This window comes from Accipiter gentilis, chromosome 33 (genome assembly GCF_929443795.1).
Source record: "Accipiter gentilis chromosome 33, bAccGen1.1, whole genome shotgun sequence".
NCBI lineage: Eukaryota > Metazoa > Chordata > Aves > Accipitriformes > Accipitridae > Astur > Astur gentilis.
The window spans coordinates 10,656,790-10,675,045 of NC_064912.1; the positions used below are offsets into that span (position 1 = coordinate 10,656,790).

Genomic DNA, 18,256 nt, shown 5'->3' on the forward strand with positions numbered 1-18,256 from the left:
TGCTGAGTTCATCCTTTTATGTGAAGTACCAAAAGGGTCAGTGCAGGACACTTAAATCATGTGACTTCTTATTTTTAGAGATGATTAGAGGATTCCTCCAAGGGATGAACTATTTATAGCATGTCTATAATTGCCTTCATTTTTTTTGTGGTAATGAAATCAAACTTCACACTAAATGAATATCAGTTTGGTAAAAAAGGTTAGCTAAAAAAGATTTCACACTAGTGTGTGGTTGACTCTGAGGTCAGATCTTGAATGCTTCCCACATATACTTTGTTTTTAAGCTACTGCTCTATTGCTGTTCTATTATATTATTAGAGAGTAAGTGGGATGCTTGTTTAAAACAGTTCCACAAAGCTGAACTACTAGTTCTTGGATTTGGTTGAATGAGTCATGGACACTCATTTTTACTTCATACTGCAGCCTTTGCTTGCCCTTTAGATGTGCTTTTTGGTTCAGTTATGTTGGTGGAGTCCTGGTATTTTTCTTGGAGTTGATGCTCTTTGCTGACTTCTTAATGGTGAGTTTTGGATTTCATGCTCTCTGAATTTCTGAGAGGTCTTTCCTTTTGTTCTTAAAACTCAGCCTGTTTGTAGTTAGTTTTGTTCTTTATAATTGCGCTCTTTGATTCAGGAGGACACATGGTTCAGTTAAAACATCTTCTTTGAAAGAAAAAGCAATGGAAGTCATGGCTGTATTGATTCAAGTGACGCGAGTTCCCTGAAACTATATCCAGCCTGTTGACCCTTACTTGGGAGATGAACAGAAAAACCTGAAAAAGACATTTCCATGGCAAATTTTTGGTTCTTCAGAAACGTACAACTGCATGTCATAGAGGCAGGTAGGGTCCTTGTGTCACATGTTCTATCTGTAAACTTAGAGGGATGACAACTGGCCATCCTTGATGAAGAGCCCCACAGCTAGCAGGGTCATTAGTTATCTTTTTAACGGGGGGAATTTTTCCTCAATGTGGCAGTGTACTTGGTGCTGTAACTAGCTAAATGGCCATCTGCTAATTATGAAAATTTGAATTGGACTTCTGTGTAGAAATGGAGTGTTACCAGAGATCTGGACTGGGGTCATCATGAACAAGCATGTGAAGAAAAAATAATCTGTTATCAAGCTAATACTACCTGGCAGAAAAAAATACTCTAATGAAAAATAGCAACTTGTTGCCTGCAGAGGTCCACATTTGGGTAGCTGGAGATAAATCTAGGCACCTAATTATATTGACTTAGATGCCTATAGGCTTGCTTATGCACTTAAAACTTTCTATGGATGCCTGACACAGATGTTTAAATATGTAAATATGGATTCAGGTAGCTACCTTAAGGCATAGAAGTTCAGCAATTTGGCCTACAGTATGTAAAACCCAAGCAAACAAGCAGAAGAGGAGTAAATGTAGTAAACAAAGCTGTTAGTGTGTATACACCAGGAGAATAATAATACTTTGCACAGCTACTGTGCCTCAAATTGCTTACGTTTTGGCATTCACTTGAATTGAGTTTAGTCACTCGGTTGCATAAATAGAAACTTGGAGGTGCTGTCTGCTAGCAGCATACATGGAACAGTACCTCAGGAATGAACTAGCTTTTTGGCAAAGTCTTCAGCACAATATTTTGATAAGTCATTGGTTCTTATTAAAATAATAATTATGGTGATAATTATAACTGTAGTTGGCTCTGACTGAGCTGCTAACTGAGTAGGGGGTGGCGGGAGGAGGATTATGAAATACTCTCATAAAACCATCTGAATCCTGCTATTTTAGCTCTGTGCACGCAGATGAGGATGTTCGTGTCTGCATTTCTGGCATGTCATGTGCCAGTACGTGGCAGCGTCCATGTGCTGCACGGCTCCCCATAGGAGGGAGCTGGAGATTTCTGCACAGTCTGCCTTACAGGCTGATCATCATCCTTGTGTTCGTGTTTCTAATAACAGAGATATGATCGAAATAGGTGGTAGTATTTTACAGCAGTACAGTGATAAAATGGTGTAATAAGCTCAAGGCTGTCTGGCTTTCTCTAGTTAGTATGGTGACATTTGCTGTGTCTGCGACTTCATAGCAAGATTATGCCATCTTGTTCCCAAAAGCCCAGGTCAGGCCCTGATAATATTGAAACCAAAGGAAAGTTACCATTAGCAGGTAGCACTCTAGCTATGATGACACTTCGCTGAGCCTTTCTAATCTAATTCAGTATTAAATATTTCCACTAGCCAGGCTGCCACTGCATGACCTCCTGTGCTAAGTGACTGCAAGTGATTAATGACTATTTATTAGAAAAAGATGGCCTCAAACATGCTCATTTTCCAGACAGCGTAAACAGTGATTTCCTCTCCTCAACCCCAAGCCCCAGTTATAAAATAAGGTATTTTTCAGTTTGATTTCTTTTGAAGTTGATTTTTTTCTCATCCCTGGATTTCTAAAAAAAGCAAACATCACTGTCCATTGCCTGCCCACCTTGTGTGAAGCTGCAGTGGGCATCTAGAGTGTGAGTTTTGGGATGCTCGCTCCCCCTGCTTAGGGCTTCAGCAAAATGCCTCTTGAAATGGGTAGAAAGAGTTTTCAGGTTTTAAATTGCAGGACCAGTTTCTGTATGGGGAAGAACAGAAAGTTAGAGGTCAGCTGTAAAGCTCTGTGGGACCTCTGGGAGCACAACCAGTTTAAAAATTGAATAAATCTAAGTGCATTTATCATGCTTTCAGAGCACAGGAATTTTCCAGAAGTGAATCTCTTAACGAATGCTCATTTTGAGAGGTAGTTGATGCAGAGAAAGAGCAAGGTTTATTTGGCATTTTGGCTAGGTTCATGTAGCCTGTGACTTTGGTTCTGCTGTTGCTGTGGGATCCATGGGTTTATGCACAAATTCCACACAGTAGAATTTGACTCAAAGGTATTTTATGTTAAAGCTAGGTTATAGGATTTGTTTGCCTTTATACAGCCAAATATATAAGAAGTGCTTTACTAGAGTTCAGACAAATTTGACAGTTATTTAAGGTGGTTTTGGGTTTTGTCCATTCTGGTACCGTCACCAGTCTGTCAGACTGAACAATGATCTCATGCTGTCAGAATGTTACCAATAGGATATTGCATTCTGTAGTTTAAGTCCTTCAGGGGATTTTCACTTTCTATCTAGTTGCACTGATGTAATTTGCAGTAATTCTCATATCAAGGACCCATGAATGAATGTAATTACAGAGGAAAATAAGGGTATTGCAGGTCAAATGGTTCTTCAAGGACACCCTGTTTGGACAATGTGGACATCTCAACAACTGAAGGAGCCTTCTGTTGCTTTTGAAGTGCCACTGGAATTTTGTAAATGAGTGTTCAACACTCAGGTTCTATGCTGTAGATGCTTTCTGTTTGTGAAGTGTATGTCACTTGGAAGGGATAAGTGAAGGGACGCCCTCGAATTTCGTACTATCCTGGATTCAACTTCAGGTTGTGTTTCCAGTTTAGTTACCAGACCTAGCCAGGCTTTGATCTGAAGTCTGCTACCTAAACAAACCTCTTCAGTGCTTTGAAGCCTTTGGTAGTCAATGAGCAAGGCGCTATTTGTTTTACTTGTTAATAAATGTTTGTATTTTGTTGTTAGTTTTAACATAGTCTTGTGTATTAACTTCTTCCTCCTTCTTGAACAACTCACGCCTGTTTCTGGAGGTTTTCTCAGTAGTTGCAGAGGCTGGTTCAAGGTCTAGTTTGAAGTTGCTGGGAGTTACGGCGGTGACTTCAGTAGCTCAGGTGGGACCGTGTTGGTAGCACAGTTGCTTAGGAAGTGGATTAAGGTAATTGGAGAGGAAAGTATTTCAGGTCTCTATTAGACACTTGGTAAATAGTAACTCCATTATGGAACACTGTTTCTCTTTTGAATAAATTCATTTATTTTTGTTTTCCTTGCTTGCTGTCAATGGTAAGCTGTTTTCTTCCTAACTTGTAATTGTCTGGTTTGAAAGACTGTTTCCTGTTTGCTTAAAATAAACACTGCTGCAGCATTCACCTGTTTTATGCTGCCTGCAGACAGCAAAATGTATCCTCAAATGTTTAAATCTGTTGTTATGATTAGGATAGTAGTTTCATAGTGATGTAGAGATGCTACAGTTTGAATCATCTCTTTAGTAGAGAGTTGGTGGTTTGGTGGTTTTGGGGTTTCCCCCCTCCCTGTTTACTAGGGTAAAATGTATTCAGGGCTTGATTTTGCAATTCTTATGTGAACAGAGGCATGCATGCATACCTGTATTCCGTAGTGGTCAAATATTTGTGAGTCTCGGTGCCAATTAATGTAAACAGGAGTTGCCCATTTGGGTGATTTGGCCAACAGACTGACTGTTGTTTTTTGCAGTATCCAGTTTCAGTGAGCCCGGGACTTGGCAAGTCAACACTTTATCAAGTTTGTGATCTTTTAGTAGCCAGTCACTTTTGAAAATCTTCATGTTTAGTGTTAGTTCAGACTTTGATCATTATTCTGTGTAAGCATGATGTGTCAGAGATTATTGTACAGTACTAATTTTGAGACGCCTTTGCTGAATAAATTTCACCTTTTTCAGTGTACTTATGTTTGCTATAGGATGAAGACATGGGTGTGAAAGAACTTGAGTAATACAGTACACTGAGAATAACCTGTAGGTCTTCAGAGCCACTGAGTGTCTTAACTAGGAGCTGGAGTGCAGACCTGGATATAAAATGAGGCAAAAATAGTCTTATGAATATGACTGTGTAAGGTTTTTTTTATGTAGCTTTTGCATATTCATTTAAGTTGTTAAACTGAAAAAGAGCCTTAAAATAAAGGTTGTTCTGTTGTCCTAAAGTGTTCCATGATATTTAAAAAAAAAAAGGAAGTATTTGATAGCGACTCTTCTTTAAGTGGGTTTTATAAATACTGGTTCTGTAAAACCTAAAACTGATATAAATCTGATATGATTATTTCTGTTAAGCAGTAACTTAAAATCAAAATAATATACAACATTCTTTTAACTTTCCATTCCTGTTCTGTGTTCTGAATGGAGATTACCCATGACAGGAGAGATTGATGGGGCTGGACAGGTACAACTTGAGTTCCTGTATGTTTTTGTTGGCAGTGGTGGAATTATTTAACAATCACTGTCCATTTTTAGTGATTTTAGGAGTGCTGAAACTTGTAATTCAAGATTTTTTTTTTTTTTTAAAGGCCCTTAGTATTCTGCTGGCCTTGTTGAGTCTCTTTCTAAGTTGTGCAATGTTAATGATTTCATCCTGTGCTGAATTACTGAAGACGCTCATGCAGGAGGACTGGACTCTTGAGTTCTGCATTATGCTTGATGCATGGAAATATTATGTTGATGGAAGTTGTGTTAAATCCACCTAAGTTGCATTAAGCTTTACCTCTGATACTCTCAGTCAGCTTTTAAGAGGTCATACGCTTCAATAAGTATTTACTGGTGGACTTCTTTGGGCCAGCTTTGAAAGGAGGGCGTGGGGCTTCTGAATGGGTTTAAAATGCCTGCTTTGTATTCACGTGGATTACCTGTGTTAGAATTTAATTTAAATGTATTGATCCCTACTTAAGGAGATACCCAAATTACTCATTTGTGGTGGTCTGCATGGGATCAGCCAGTGTTAGGTTAAACCGCAAACATTTATGTGGAGGGATGGTGTTGTGTTCTGATCAGCTTGTGCAGTGTGTCAGCTTTAACGCTTGCTTAGCAGTGTTTTTAATGGTTGGACTCGATGACCTTAAGGGTCTTTTCCAACATAAATGATTTTATGATTCTATGAGTCTAACTTTGATGAAAAAAAACCCAAAACCTCAGGATCTAGAAGAAAGGTGCTGTGTCTGTCTGTGTGGCAGCAACTGGATGTAGATTCAACTCCCAGCTTTGCAGGGTGCTGCTTGTATGGCCTTCTTGTGGAGGACAAAAATACAGGGCTGGCTGTCTCTGCTCCCCGTTAGTCAAGCAGAAGGACTAAGTCACTGGATAGCGGAACTGGTTTGTGTGAACTGGCAGACTACAAACATGCATATTAAAGCTGCACTGAGAGACAACAGTTTGCCAAACATCCTTATCTGATATGTTTTTGAGAAGGCAACTATCCTTGATAGACCAGTCAACCAAAGGAGTTTGAGGGTTTAAGGGGTGTTCATAACCTGACAAGTGACTTACTGGGGAGTACAAAAGGGAAGGTGTATTTGATGAAAAGCATAAAATACTTTTTTTGCCACAATATCTGTTGGCTGTGACTAAGGAGACTGCATAGATAAATGTACTTTGCTGTAACAAATTCTTATTCCAATACCAGTGCAAAAAGCAGCTGTTCTATGCAGCTTCTGTGTGTTAGGTGTGTGCCTGCTGTACTCCTGTGCAGGTGTCCCAGAAAGACGACAAGTTCTCTTTGTTTCAGTTTCAGAGTCTTGACTTTGAGCCAAAAATAAAAATGACTGTTGATAAAACAGTTGCCAGCCCTTAACCTACGCAGGTGGATTGTGCTAGCATCTTTCTTGCCACAAGAGAAGAGACCCTTCTGTTTCAGCTGTCTGATAGACTCTGGTTTGGTGGGAGAGATGGTCCAGGTCTGGACAGTGATGGTAACAACTTGCCAGTTAAGATTTTGTTACTAGTGCTACCGGCTGGGGTTGTGCCTGGCTTGCCTTGCAGCAGCTGTTTTTTTCAGAGCAGTTGGTGGGAGGGAACCCATTTTGTCTTCTTTCTGCTACATCTGTAATCAGGATAATTTTTCTGTGAGCTGCACACATTTGCTGCCTAAAACCTGTGCTCAGCCTGGAGGTAGTTGGTGGAAGGCGACATTTCCCACATCCCGGTGTTCACTTGCTGTTAGTGGAAGCTTGTGCTGCTTCACTCATGCACATTTTATTTTTAAGGATTCAACACTGATATTTATGAAGTCCTTTGGTTTGCATATTTCAACATAAATATGAGTATCTTCTGAACATATCTAATATATTGCAAGCCTAATATTTCTTGCAGGATTACCAATCTCCTTAAGTAGTCCTTTTGTGTGTGTATGAAGGGTAAAAAAAAACAAACAATAAACCCAAAAACCTTTGGCAATTCCAGCTGCTGAGTTGTGAGCACTAAGTCCTTGAGAAGAAGCTTTTCTATTATCCCTAATGCTCTAAAGCTAGCTGAATAAACAAAATGAGCACAGATGTTTCCTTGCTGGTGATACAGTTCATAAGACTGCACTGCTAAAGGATTTACTCAGCTGCAGCTTAAACTTCTGTGTGCAGAAATCTGTTGACCAAACAGTTGAGTCTTACTCAAGAAAACTTCCTGCAAAGTTGAACAGGCTTGCTGAGTAATACTTTTTTGTGTTAGCAGTTTACTAACCACTTAATGAATTACCCAGTTGTGTTTAAATTAGCGCAAAAGCTGTTTTTTTACCACATGGAAATGCTGCGAGGACACTGTGATGTGCTGCTTGAGGTTGTGCCTGGTTCCTGGAGGAATGGGCTGAAGTGTGTGAACAGGCATTTGCCTGCAGTTCTGGGGAGCAGCTCTTTTGCTCATACTCAGGTAAAAACAGAATCAAAGCCCGTGCTGTACAGAAACCCTTTACAGGTGTTTTAATTCTGGCTAAACTCTGGTTATGCCAATTTTAACAATTTTGTAAGAAGATTTCTTCACACAACAAAAGAGGAATAACTACGCATTGGTTGCTGTCTGTATTTAGCAACAAAACAACCCTCTGCTGCTGCACTGATCAGGCTGCTTCCCTGCCTACTCTTTTTCCAATTATTTTCCTTGTTGAGACAATTTTTTGCGAGATTTAAGTTCTTTAGGTTTATAGAACGGAGTTTGATGATGCGGGTGGGAAGGGGAGGCCAGAAAAAATGCCCAGTTCTTCAGTGAACCTGAGTGATAACGGTGGATGTGCCCTGGGAGCAGAGGGTGCTTCCAAGATACCCTGATCTTAGCTTTCACAGCTCACCTAAAGATGGGGTCATGGTTTGTATAGTAAAGCAGGTGTATGTTAAGGCTTTAAACCAAGCCTGAGAAATCTGACCACTTAGCACCCTGCTTGTCACTACAGGATCTGCGATTGCATTGTAAAAAAATAATTATAAAAAAGAAAGACTACTTTCATGGCACGTATGTGTGAGGACTTATGTTTTACTAATTATTTCAGACCATGTATTTTAGGGATTTTAGAGGTATCAGTTGCTATTGGAAGGAAGATAACTTTAGTCACCTAGCTCATGAATTGTTAGAAACAACCCGTGTGGGATGATACTGTCTCAGAGCTGCTGATTTCTGTTACTACTCTGTTAACTCCTGACTCTTCTTGGTAACTCTGTTGTTGCTCTTGTCCCCAACTCCCTTTTCGTTGAAAACTTACTTCTTTATTCCCACATCAGGCTGAGCTTGCTGTTTCTGGTAGCCCAAGGCAGTGACACACGGAAACATTCAGCTGCATGTTCAATTGCTGCACTGTGGCATGGCTGCTTCCCAGGGCCCACATATGTGACTGATTGTATGAGGCTGTCCAGCACTTTGCCGGAGTTGTATCAGAAATGCTGGAGGCTTGAACTTCAGCCACCCTTCATCCCACACAACACATCTGATTCACCTTGTATTGGTTTTGTGTGGCAAGGTTTTGGTAGCCGGGGGTGGGTGGTTACAGGGGTGGCTTCTGTAAGAAGCTGCTGGAAGCTTCCCCTGTGTTCAAGAGAGAGCGAGCCCATACCAGCCGGCTCTGAGACGGACCTGCCGCCGGCCAACGCCGAGCCAATCAGTGATAGTGGTAACGCCTCTGTGATAACATTTTTAAGAAGGAAAAAAAAAGTTGGGACGGGGAGAAACAGCCGCTGGAGTGAGGAGTGAGAACATATAAGAGAAACAAGCCTGCAGACACCAAGGTCAGTGAAGAAGGAGGGGAGGAGATGCTCCAGGCGCTGGAGTGAAGATTCCCCTGCAGCCCGTGGTGAAGACCATGGTAAGGCAGGCTGTCCCCCTGCAGTCCAGGGAGGTCCATGGTACAGCAGATCTCCACCTGCAGCCCGTGGAGAACCCCACACCAGAGCAGGTGGGTTCCCGAAGGAGGCTGTGACCCCGTGGGAACCCCGCGCTGGAGCAGGCTCCTGGCAGGACCTGCGGATCTGTGGAGAGAGGAGCCCACGGAGCAGGTTTTCTGGCAGGACTTGTGACCCCGTGGGGGACTCACGCTGGAGCAGTGTGCTCCTGAAGGACTGCACACCGTGGAAAGGACCCATGCTGGAGCAGTTCGTGAAGAACTGCAGCCCGTGGGAATGGCCCACGTTGGAGGAGTTCATGGAGGACTGTCTCCCGTGGGTGGGAGCCCACGCTGGAGCAGGGGAAGAGTGTGATGAGCCCTCGCCCTGAGGAGGATTAGCGGCAGAAAATAACATGTGATGACCATAAACCCCATCCCTGTCCCTCTGTGCCGCTGGGGGGGCTTGGTGGTGAAATCCGGGAGTGAAGTTGTGCCCGGGAATAAGGGAAGGGTGGTGGGAAGGTGTTCAGAGATTTCGTTTTATTTCTCACTACCTTGCTCTGGTTGATTTGTAATAAATTGAGTTAATTTTCCCAAATTGAGTCTGTTTTGCCCATGACAGTAATTAGTGAATGATCTCTCCTGTCCTTATCTCGACCCACAAGCTTTTTGTTATATTTTTCTCTCCCCTGTCCAGCTGAGGATGGGGGAGTGATAGAACGGCTTTGGTGGGCACCTCATGTTCAGCCAGGGTCAACCCATCTCATACCTGCAGGACAATTCATCACTGGTGCAAAGAGGAGCTTTCTGTTTGGATTCTCCCTTAATGCACCATGGAAACTTGGTTTCATGTCTGTGTCTGGTCTCTGTCTGCTGGCACCTTTTTTGTTTCTAAAGATCAGCTTTTCCTGCTCTCCCTTTCATTTTTTATTCTTACTGATGTGCATCTCTACTTCTGTTCCTCCCTCCGTTTTCTGAACAAAGAACATTTCTTGTTTCTAAGCATTTGAGTAACATAGTTTTGTTCCCTTTTTGCAGAGATGGACCAACTTTGATCAATAGCAAAAGCAAATGGTTGTAGAAATTCTCATTGTGCACTTCTTGCATACTCTGTAGAGTTTGTAGCTGGTACTTAGCATATTGCCTTTGGAAGCATGTTTCCGGCATGTAGCTTTTATTTGTGCAGCCAGAGACCTTGGCAAATGCTTCACTTTTGATATATACCCACAGTCCTTTTAGATGTTGAATAATATAAATAAGGACTTATCAATAGTGATGGCAAAATAAGTGAAGGTGTGAGTTTAAACCTTGGTAGTTTACACGATAGTAAGTCCCCAAGTGGGCACTTTGATTCCACACGTAGGGTGCTGTTGTGTGGGTTTGCTTTGGGATCCACTCCCAAAGCTGGCGAAGTTCACCTGATAGGTGCTTTTACCATGGTTGAAAGCCACTACATAGGAAGGAAGTGAGGATTAATTACTCTGGGGTATCGACCCAAGTCCCGAGTGTATGACTTGTTCCAAAATACCAGTATTTTTTATCATTTATTCTTTATATAAATAAAGCAAAGAACAAGTAAAAGAAGCATTTATCTTCAAGCAAGTGGCTATTTTTAAGCATGTTCTTCAAGAGTAATTTTAAACTAGTATTTACAATAAGATATGTTATCCATGAGAGAAACTGTGGTTTTTTACTCTAAATCAGAGTTTAAAAAAAAGTATTTTTTCTATCTCCATCTAATGTGTTGCAGTAGTTTCCTCTTTGGATAACAGCTGGAGGGGTCAGAGGTGATAAGAACCAACACAAACTAGTACTGGGAGATATATCATGGCTTATGTTGCGTTAACATGGGGTTATTTTGCTAGCTGCATCTGTAATGCAGCCTTTGCTTAGTTTGGCTGATTTTTTCATGTCTGACTACTCATTTGCATGCCATTTTGCATTGGTGGCATATTTGCGCCATAGCTGACACTTACTTCTGTGCAGAAAGTCAGTGCAAATCCTGTGCCAAACTTATTCAAAGGTCCTCATCAAACCAAGTTATGGGGTAAAAGCAGAGCAAATACTACAAAGGAATTTGTCATGGCTTTCCGCTCCAAGGTGAATTTTTATCCTAAAGTACATTGGAAAGTCTGCTCTGAAGTCACTGTAAGCAGAAGTGGAAATGTGAATAACGGGGGGCACGTTTTTCAGTCAGTTAGAAAAATTAGGTTTGATAATAATGGTGTCTGGAGGAAAATGTATTGAAGTGGCTGTCACTGAAGTCTTGGGGTCCTAAGTACTATGCTTTAGGAAATAGCTGCTAAGTTAATATTCTTTTACTCAATCCAAAGGCCATCTGAGAAGGGATGAGCATGCTTCTGAGGCTGTGAAAAGTCCAAAGTGAACTCTCTGAGGAAGCAGCATAAAACAGTCACTCTTTTTTTTTCCCCTCCATTTCCAAGGAAATTGCTGCTTTCACATGTGTATGTTCTTCATGATACCAGCTGCTTTATGAGAAACATCTTTCTGTGTTGCTTTTCAGTACTAGTAATAGGAAAAGGCTGGTAGTTACTCATATGGACGGTAAAAGAGCCAATGGAAACAAGGTATGGAACTTTTCTTATATTTTGTAAATAGTGTTGTAAAATAAATTTCAGCTTTGGGTGGGTGTGCATCTCTCAGAGCACTGAGGTTTGTGCCCTACAAGGGTGGCATAATATAGTATGGTATAATGGGAAAGTTCCAAATGGTATTTGAAAAAGCATATATGGTATTAATGGTAGAAGAATTAAATATGGAAGCAATTTCTTAGGAAGATAGTGAATTTTCTGATGTTGAAGTCTCTTAAATAAAGAGTAGAGACTGTAGGGTAACTAGAAGTTAGTACAGATATCACAGGGTTCTGTGGCCTCTGCCATGCTGGCCTTAGGAAGATGTGTCTCTGCATGTGGTGTGTTGGAATGTCGAAGGGGAGGCAGAGGTAGTGGAGTCCAGGATTTAGGTCAAATACTGTCCTTGGATACATCTGCGATTCATCCACGTCACTGTGCAGGAGCTTTACCTGGTGCTAATGTTTCTATTAGCTAGGCTCAAGGACACTGTGCTACTTGGTATTTGTAATTCCTACCTTTTCAAGATCACTTAGAGTTAAATTAAGATGAGAATTTCCATTGTCCTTTAATATGTAGTGTCCGTTGTGAATTCTCAACTCCTCTGAATCTGGTGGGAAAATTCCCAGTTACTTTGAAGGAATTAAGATTTCACCTTAAGGCTTGTTTGCTCCAGCTTTTGTCCTTTGAGTTATAAACTCCTGACACAGCTGTAAGACCTGAAATACTTAATAGTGATCGGTAGTGACTGCCTGCAGCCAGAATCACCTGGAGCATTTCACCAATTTGGCATTTGTTTTCTAAGCTCAGGCTGATGATTCCTTTAACATTCTTTTCTCAAAATTGATTTCAGTTTTGATTCACGCTGCTGAAGATAACGTGACATTTATACAGTGGCAGATGCACGGACATCCCGAGGTAATGTTTAGGTTTCTTTTGCCAATGCAAAGCATTTAGGGGTTTATCTCCCTGCTTACAAAATGCACTTGTCCTAAATAAGGCATAAGCAAATATATCTAGAATAAATGTTTTTTCCTATGCCCCATGTGTTGACAAACCAGCCAGCCTTACTCAAATATGCATATGTACATATATGCATATACAGACATTTATATGTGCACATTGCCTATGGCCTGTTCAAAAGCGTGGGGGAGGAGATTTCTTGAGTGTGAAAGTCGGAGATCAAAGGGTTAATGCTCTCTCTGAAAGTCAGTAGGGTGTCAGCCCATCCCTGTTACTATGTAAAAGGACTGATGCAGGACTTCATGGTGCATGAAGCAGCTTTAGACATCTTCCCAGTGAATATTGTGTTTTGTTGCATAGAGGACACTACATCTGTGGAGAGCGAATCTTGAGGAGAAAGAACTTTAACTGATAACAAGGTGAAGTTTGTATTTGTGCACAGCTCAAGTATTTGGAGAGTATAGGTTGTGTGCAGAGTTGTGCTGCTGTGACAAACTAGCTTTCTGATTCTTAACAAAATTGTTGCTATTAGTCTTTTGCAGCACATCCAAAAGCTTTTGTCACATTTGATTTCAGGTTAAAGCTGTGCAAAGCCTTCAGGGTTTTTTTTGGAGGAACATACTTAAATTTTCCTATTCTTCTAGACGAGAAGTGGTGTCTGCCTGCCTTTTTTTTTTTTTTTTTTTTTTTTCTTGTAACTTTTCTTCTTGGTGATTGTAACAAAAACTGCCAACTAAAATTCGTTCCATGTTTGCAACGTGACAGAGTATATCCTTGGCACAATTTCTATATAGCTGGAACAGAAAGCACAATAAAAGAAAGATTTGGAAAGAAAAGTAGCCTGACTTTATCTAAAACAAATGTTGATAATCTGGTGACCTTTTTAACAACATAGAAGTGTGATATCTTGTTACTTATTTGCAGTCTCCTTGGTTATTGAGGTTGTCAGTGGGATTCTACCCATCTCTTGCCAATTTCTGTATTTTTTCCTTTCAGTGTTTATGTGTCATCAGGAGATTGGAGCATAAACAGTTTTTAGTTTCTGTGAAAGAAAATGAAGTCTTGTTAATCTGTTGGAAGTTATCAGCAATATAGATGATAGAGGTGAAGAATTATGAGTCTGCAATGTAGTAATGAGCAGTTCCATTCCGGAGCTGTTGACAAGACACTACTAAAGAAAGTAAGTTGTCAGGTAGTGAGGAGCAGCATCCTGCCATGATTAGACATTGCCTGAAAGATTATAAATAAATATTAAAATTAAATTATCCATTTTTATTGTTGCAAAACATATGTTGAGGATTTTCTCCAGGTCTGAAAACCTGGAATAAGTTTGGTAGCACTACTGAGAGAGGGACTGTGTGCACTTTGGTCCTTGTAACAACTACTCTATCCTTGTGTGCGTGAGCCCACTCCAGAGAAACAGTGTACCTTTAAACATCTCACCGTTAGATATCCCACTGCTGCTGCGTGGCTTGCTCGCAGCCTGGGCAGCTGTGCATCTAGCAAGTTCCTTAGCCTGAAGCAGTGGCTTACTGCTGCTGGGAGACAAAGTGGGCAGAAGAAGTATGGGAGAGGGAATGTTACTAGGGGCAAGCAGGGGTTTTGGCAGAAATCAGGGCGGAAAGGATGTAGTCTGTCTGTTGTAGTGAGTCTGGTAGTTTATTCATACATGCTTCTGAAAAACCTGTGGCTATTCTGACTTTCATTTATCTGTAGGGACTCAAGGGGAGGCTTTTGCTTCTCTCCTTCTCTCTCTGGGTCTTGGACCTTGAGTCCCTGTCCCCTGCCAGCCATGTTCCCCAGCCCCTGCCCAGAACCAGTGGGTTTGCCAGCATGCTGCACTCCTGATGCAGTTGTTGGATGTGAAGGATTGCTAAGTCTCTGCTTAAAATCCAGGTTAAAAATCTAGGATTGTCAAAGCTCAGGAGGAGAGCAAAACAGGTCTGACTTTCAGTTTGTGCTTTGTGTTCCTGCACAGCAAACCCCCAGAAGGCCAAATACAAATACAATCTCATTTCTTCTTGTTGGGGCTACTTCTAACCTCAGCTTCAAAGGTGTCTAAGTGGAGTTGTTCCTTTATTCCTAAAGAGTCATTCTTCTAATACAGACTAGCAATTCTCTGCATTACCAAGATCATAACTTTTTTTAAAAGCAGTATTAAAAAACTCTTTGTCAAAGAAATAACTAATCCACCTTTCTTGGCTTGCTTTTTTACTCCACTTTTAAAGAGATCTCAAGAAGATTTTTCCCTGTATGTGTGAGTTGCTTCTCAGTACCAAACAAGGCATGTTGTCATGAAGAAGAGATTGAGTATCTTCTTTGTCAGGAGTGCTTAGAACATGTTATGGTTGAGGATATGTGGTATATGGCAGAACTTGGTAACCTCGGCTGAGGTAATGACTAATCAGAAGTACCACTTCAGATGTAGGGATGCAGTGCCAGTTAAAACCACACAGGAACTGATGCACAAAGTAACTCTTGTTTATTTTTTATGTGCCTGTATTTCCAGTTGCCTGTTGGCATCTTTCTAGCTTGAAAAAATTGAAAGGGCAGATATGATAGCAAAACATTACATACAAGGGCCTCAGAGCCTTCTCTTAGAAAGTAAAATGTGCTTGCACTTAGACAAGCACGTTATTTTATGCCCCAAATTAAGTCCTGTAGTAAACCTGGAGAAATACAAGATGACATAGCAAGTGAGGTGCTGACCTTATTAGTTTATCATCTGGCAGTTTTTCAGAAACTACCACTGTATGCATTATTTATTCACTATTTTAATAGTTCTTGCTGCCACCTTACAGCTGGTAGCATCCTCTGTAGAGTTTTAAACCGTATTTAAAGTGTTCTATCTTAGGGTAAGATTATGTACTGAATCAATCACTATTCATGATAAAGCAGCCAAAGATGGATAAATTAATAGTATGTGAAGACTCTCTAGTTTTATAATTTCAAATTAATTCATAGCCTGATGTTTTTTTTGATTACTAAAGCATCGATAATTTACTAAACTTTGAATTTCTGAGTTCTAGCAATAATTTCAAATTAATGTTACAAGTTGCAGTTCAGGCCCTGTAGTAAAGTTTTCCAATACCTCTGCAGTAACTTTACCGTGGTTAAATTAGAGTGATCTTTGTGCTTGATTCCTGTAGAAAGTGAACTTTACACTTAAGCCTTGTGAGGAGGACTATATACTGATGACTTTTGTTCTGCACAATGCAAGAGTAGCTTCTCTCATTGCCCCATGTCTCCTCCTGAGTTGAGAGGATGTTACATTTTATTACTGGGAGTGGGAGAAGCAATCAGACTATGCTGGGAGACCTCTTGTCTCTGCAGGGGTAATACTGGATACAGGGGGACGGGACTCATGAGTTTTACTCTTGCTGACCTTTTTTTGTGGCCTTCGCTGGCCTCTGTGCCTGTTTCTTTCTGCATTTAGTCTTTTGTCTCTATGGATCTTGTATGTTTTCTTTGAAGCAGGAATGTTATTTTACTATATATTCAGCACAGAGAGGCCCCACTCACAGCAGGGTTATTCAGGGGCTTTTGTGTTACACGTAATGATCAGTCCGTATTGTAAAAAAGGCAAAATAAATAAACAAAGACAGGAGAGTGTATGTGTTTCTGATTTGAAGGCAGGTTTGTACATAAATATCTGTTCAACTTTAGGAAACAAGAAATGCTTAGCTATAGCACATTTCAATTTTCCTTTTTTTTTTTTCCCCCCTCTTCATCCCTGCATCCAGCAAAATGCCTTTTCCAAACCACTGTTTTGCTATTTTGACATATGTAATTGGTCGTAGGACTTTTATGAAGCTATCATCAGAGGCAAACTACTTTCTTTTTATTCAAATTTTTTTTTTGTAACTTGACTGCAAGACTCAGAACTTTATTGATGTCTCCCAAAGTTGTGCTTTGTGTGTTTTACCTTTGCATTCTTCTATCAGATTCTCTTCAGAGCTCTATGTCATCCTATTTGTATCCATCTTTATAGAGATATTCTACACTATACTGTTTACTAGGAATTTTGATTCATCTAGTACTTTTTGTCTCCCAGCAGATTGATTTACAGACATTGACTTGTACATGTTGCTGTTTGCTACCATCAGAAATGCAGAGTCATGTTAGAAACTGTGCAGCATTTTGTTGCCTAACTATGACAGTTAAACCAATGCTTGAACTGCAGGGATGGTAAACCTTTTAAAAATTGAATTTTATCTCAGAGGCCTATTACTCTGTGAGAAAATAAATTACTTCTTTGTAACATTTTCTGCTAAGATGTTCTTCCTTTAGCTTTCTGATTATTCATCAGCTTGTCAAATTCTTCCTATTGCCATTTATCCTTCTGTTTTATATATCTCATAAGTTTTGATTGATTTGCCAAATTTTCCTAGTTTGGAAAAGAACAAGTTTGGGAGCTCTGAAACAGTTGCTACCATACCAACCTCTGAGAAATGCTGTGGTTTTGAATACTAATTCAAAGAAAAATTGGTTGGGAATGTTATTTTTCTGTTAAATGCCGTTACATAAAATTCTCAGGGATCTCACATAAACTTTTAATTCCTATAAGCAAAGCCCCAAGCAGGTGCTTTATCTAATTCATTCGAAGTTAAAAAAAGTATTAGTGTTCTCTTTGGAGTGAACCTGCAGGAGTTTTGGAAAGTTGCTCTGTTAATGTGATTGATTTTTACTTCAAGGATAAATCTTTCCTTCAACAGCCAAGTGCAAAGGTTCACACGCCTGAATGGAATAACTAAGCATGTGCGTGATTTCAAAGTCTTCAGGAGGCAAAGGAGCAGAGTGTTTCCAAACAAAAATGCCTGTTCTGTTTCTCTGGAGAGCAAGAGGGCTGGTGCGGACTCCATCAGGGAGAAACTTCTGGTTGGCTTTATTTCGAGATTATGTCAGACAGGTTTCTGTGGGCAGAGGTGCACAGCTCTTCCTCCTTTGGGGACTCCTGACGTGGTGGCTTGATCTGCATTTGGCCAGTTTTTTGCAGGTGCTGCTTGGGATGTGACACTTGAGTCATCTTGTAAAATCGCAGTAATAAATATTGGCTCATTCGCAGTGTCTCAAACGGCCCCCCCAGCACTGTCAAAGTTGTATCATTACAAAGCCCAGCGGTGCAGAAGAGTGGTGGAGAAGCCGATCAGTATTCCACCCATGTGGACAGACCATGCTAATGGGCTCTGAATGAGCCCAAGTGCCAGCCGCTGTTGGATGGCATGGGGCTGCAAACGCTGCTACTTTTGAGTTACAGCAGTGAGTGCCTAATATCACGCTCGATCGGGGTCAGGAGGCAGCTTAACGTGACATCAATCAGCAGCAGCTATGCGGGGACAGCGGCTGAGGCAGGGTGGTGTTCTCAGAGCACGTGTTGCAGGGAAAAAGGGGTGTTAAACAGTGTCTGCTGTGCTTGTGTGAGAGTGGAGAGAACAGAAGCTTTAAAAAATAAATGAATTTGCTTTTTTCTGCCAAAATATTCTAGGCGTAGCTGATGGAAAAAATAAATTAACTGGGCTTTGATAAGTACATGGTTAGTCTCTGTCTCCATCTGTATCTTTGTATTTATGGAGCATCTTAGAAAGTTTTGCTAGTCTCATTCAAGGTAAACAGGTTGTGCATCCTGCACACTTGCAGGTTTTATTTGTACTCTCCTGCACATGTACTCTGAACATTGCAAGCAGTTTCTGTATTAGAGTAAATAGGCTATCATTGTGTTGGTATTGATTTCTCAGTTGCAGCAGGCTTGTATGTAAGG

The 18,256-nt window shown here is 40.7% G+C and overlaps 1 protein-coding gene across 3 annotated transcripts in view; it reads left to right on the forward strand.

Moving 5' to 3' along the window:
- XYLT1 (xylosyltransferase 1) overlaps nucleotides 1-18,256 on the forward strand; it is a 214,410-nt gene that overhangs the window by 8,937 nt on the left and 187,217 nt on the right. The window lies entirely within an intron of this gene.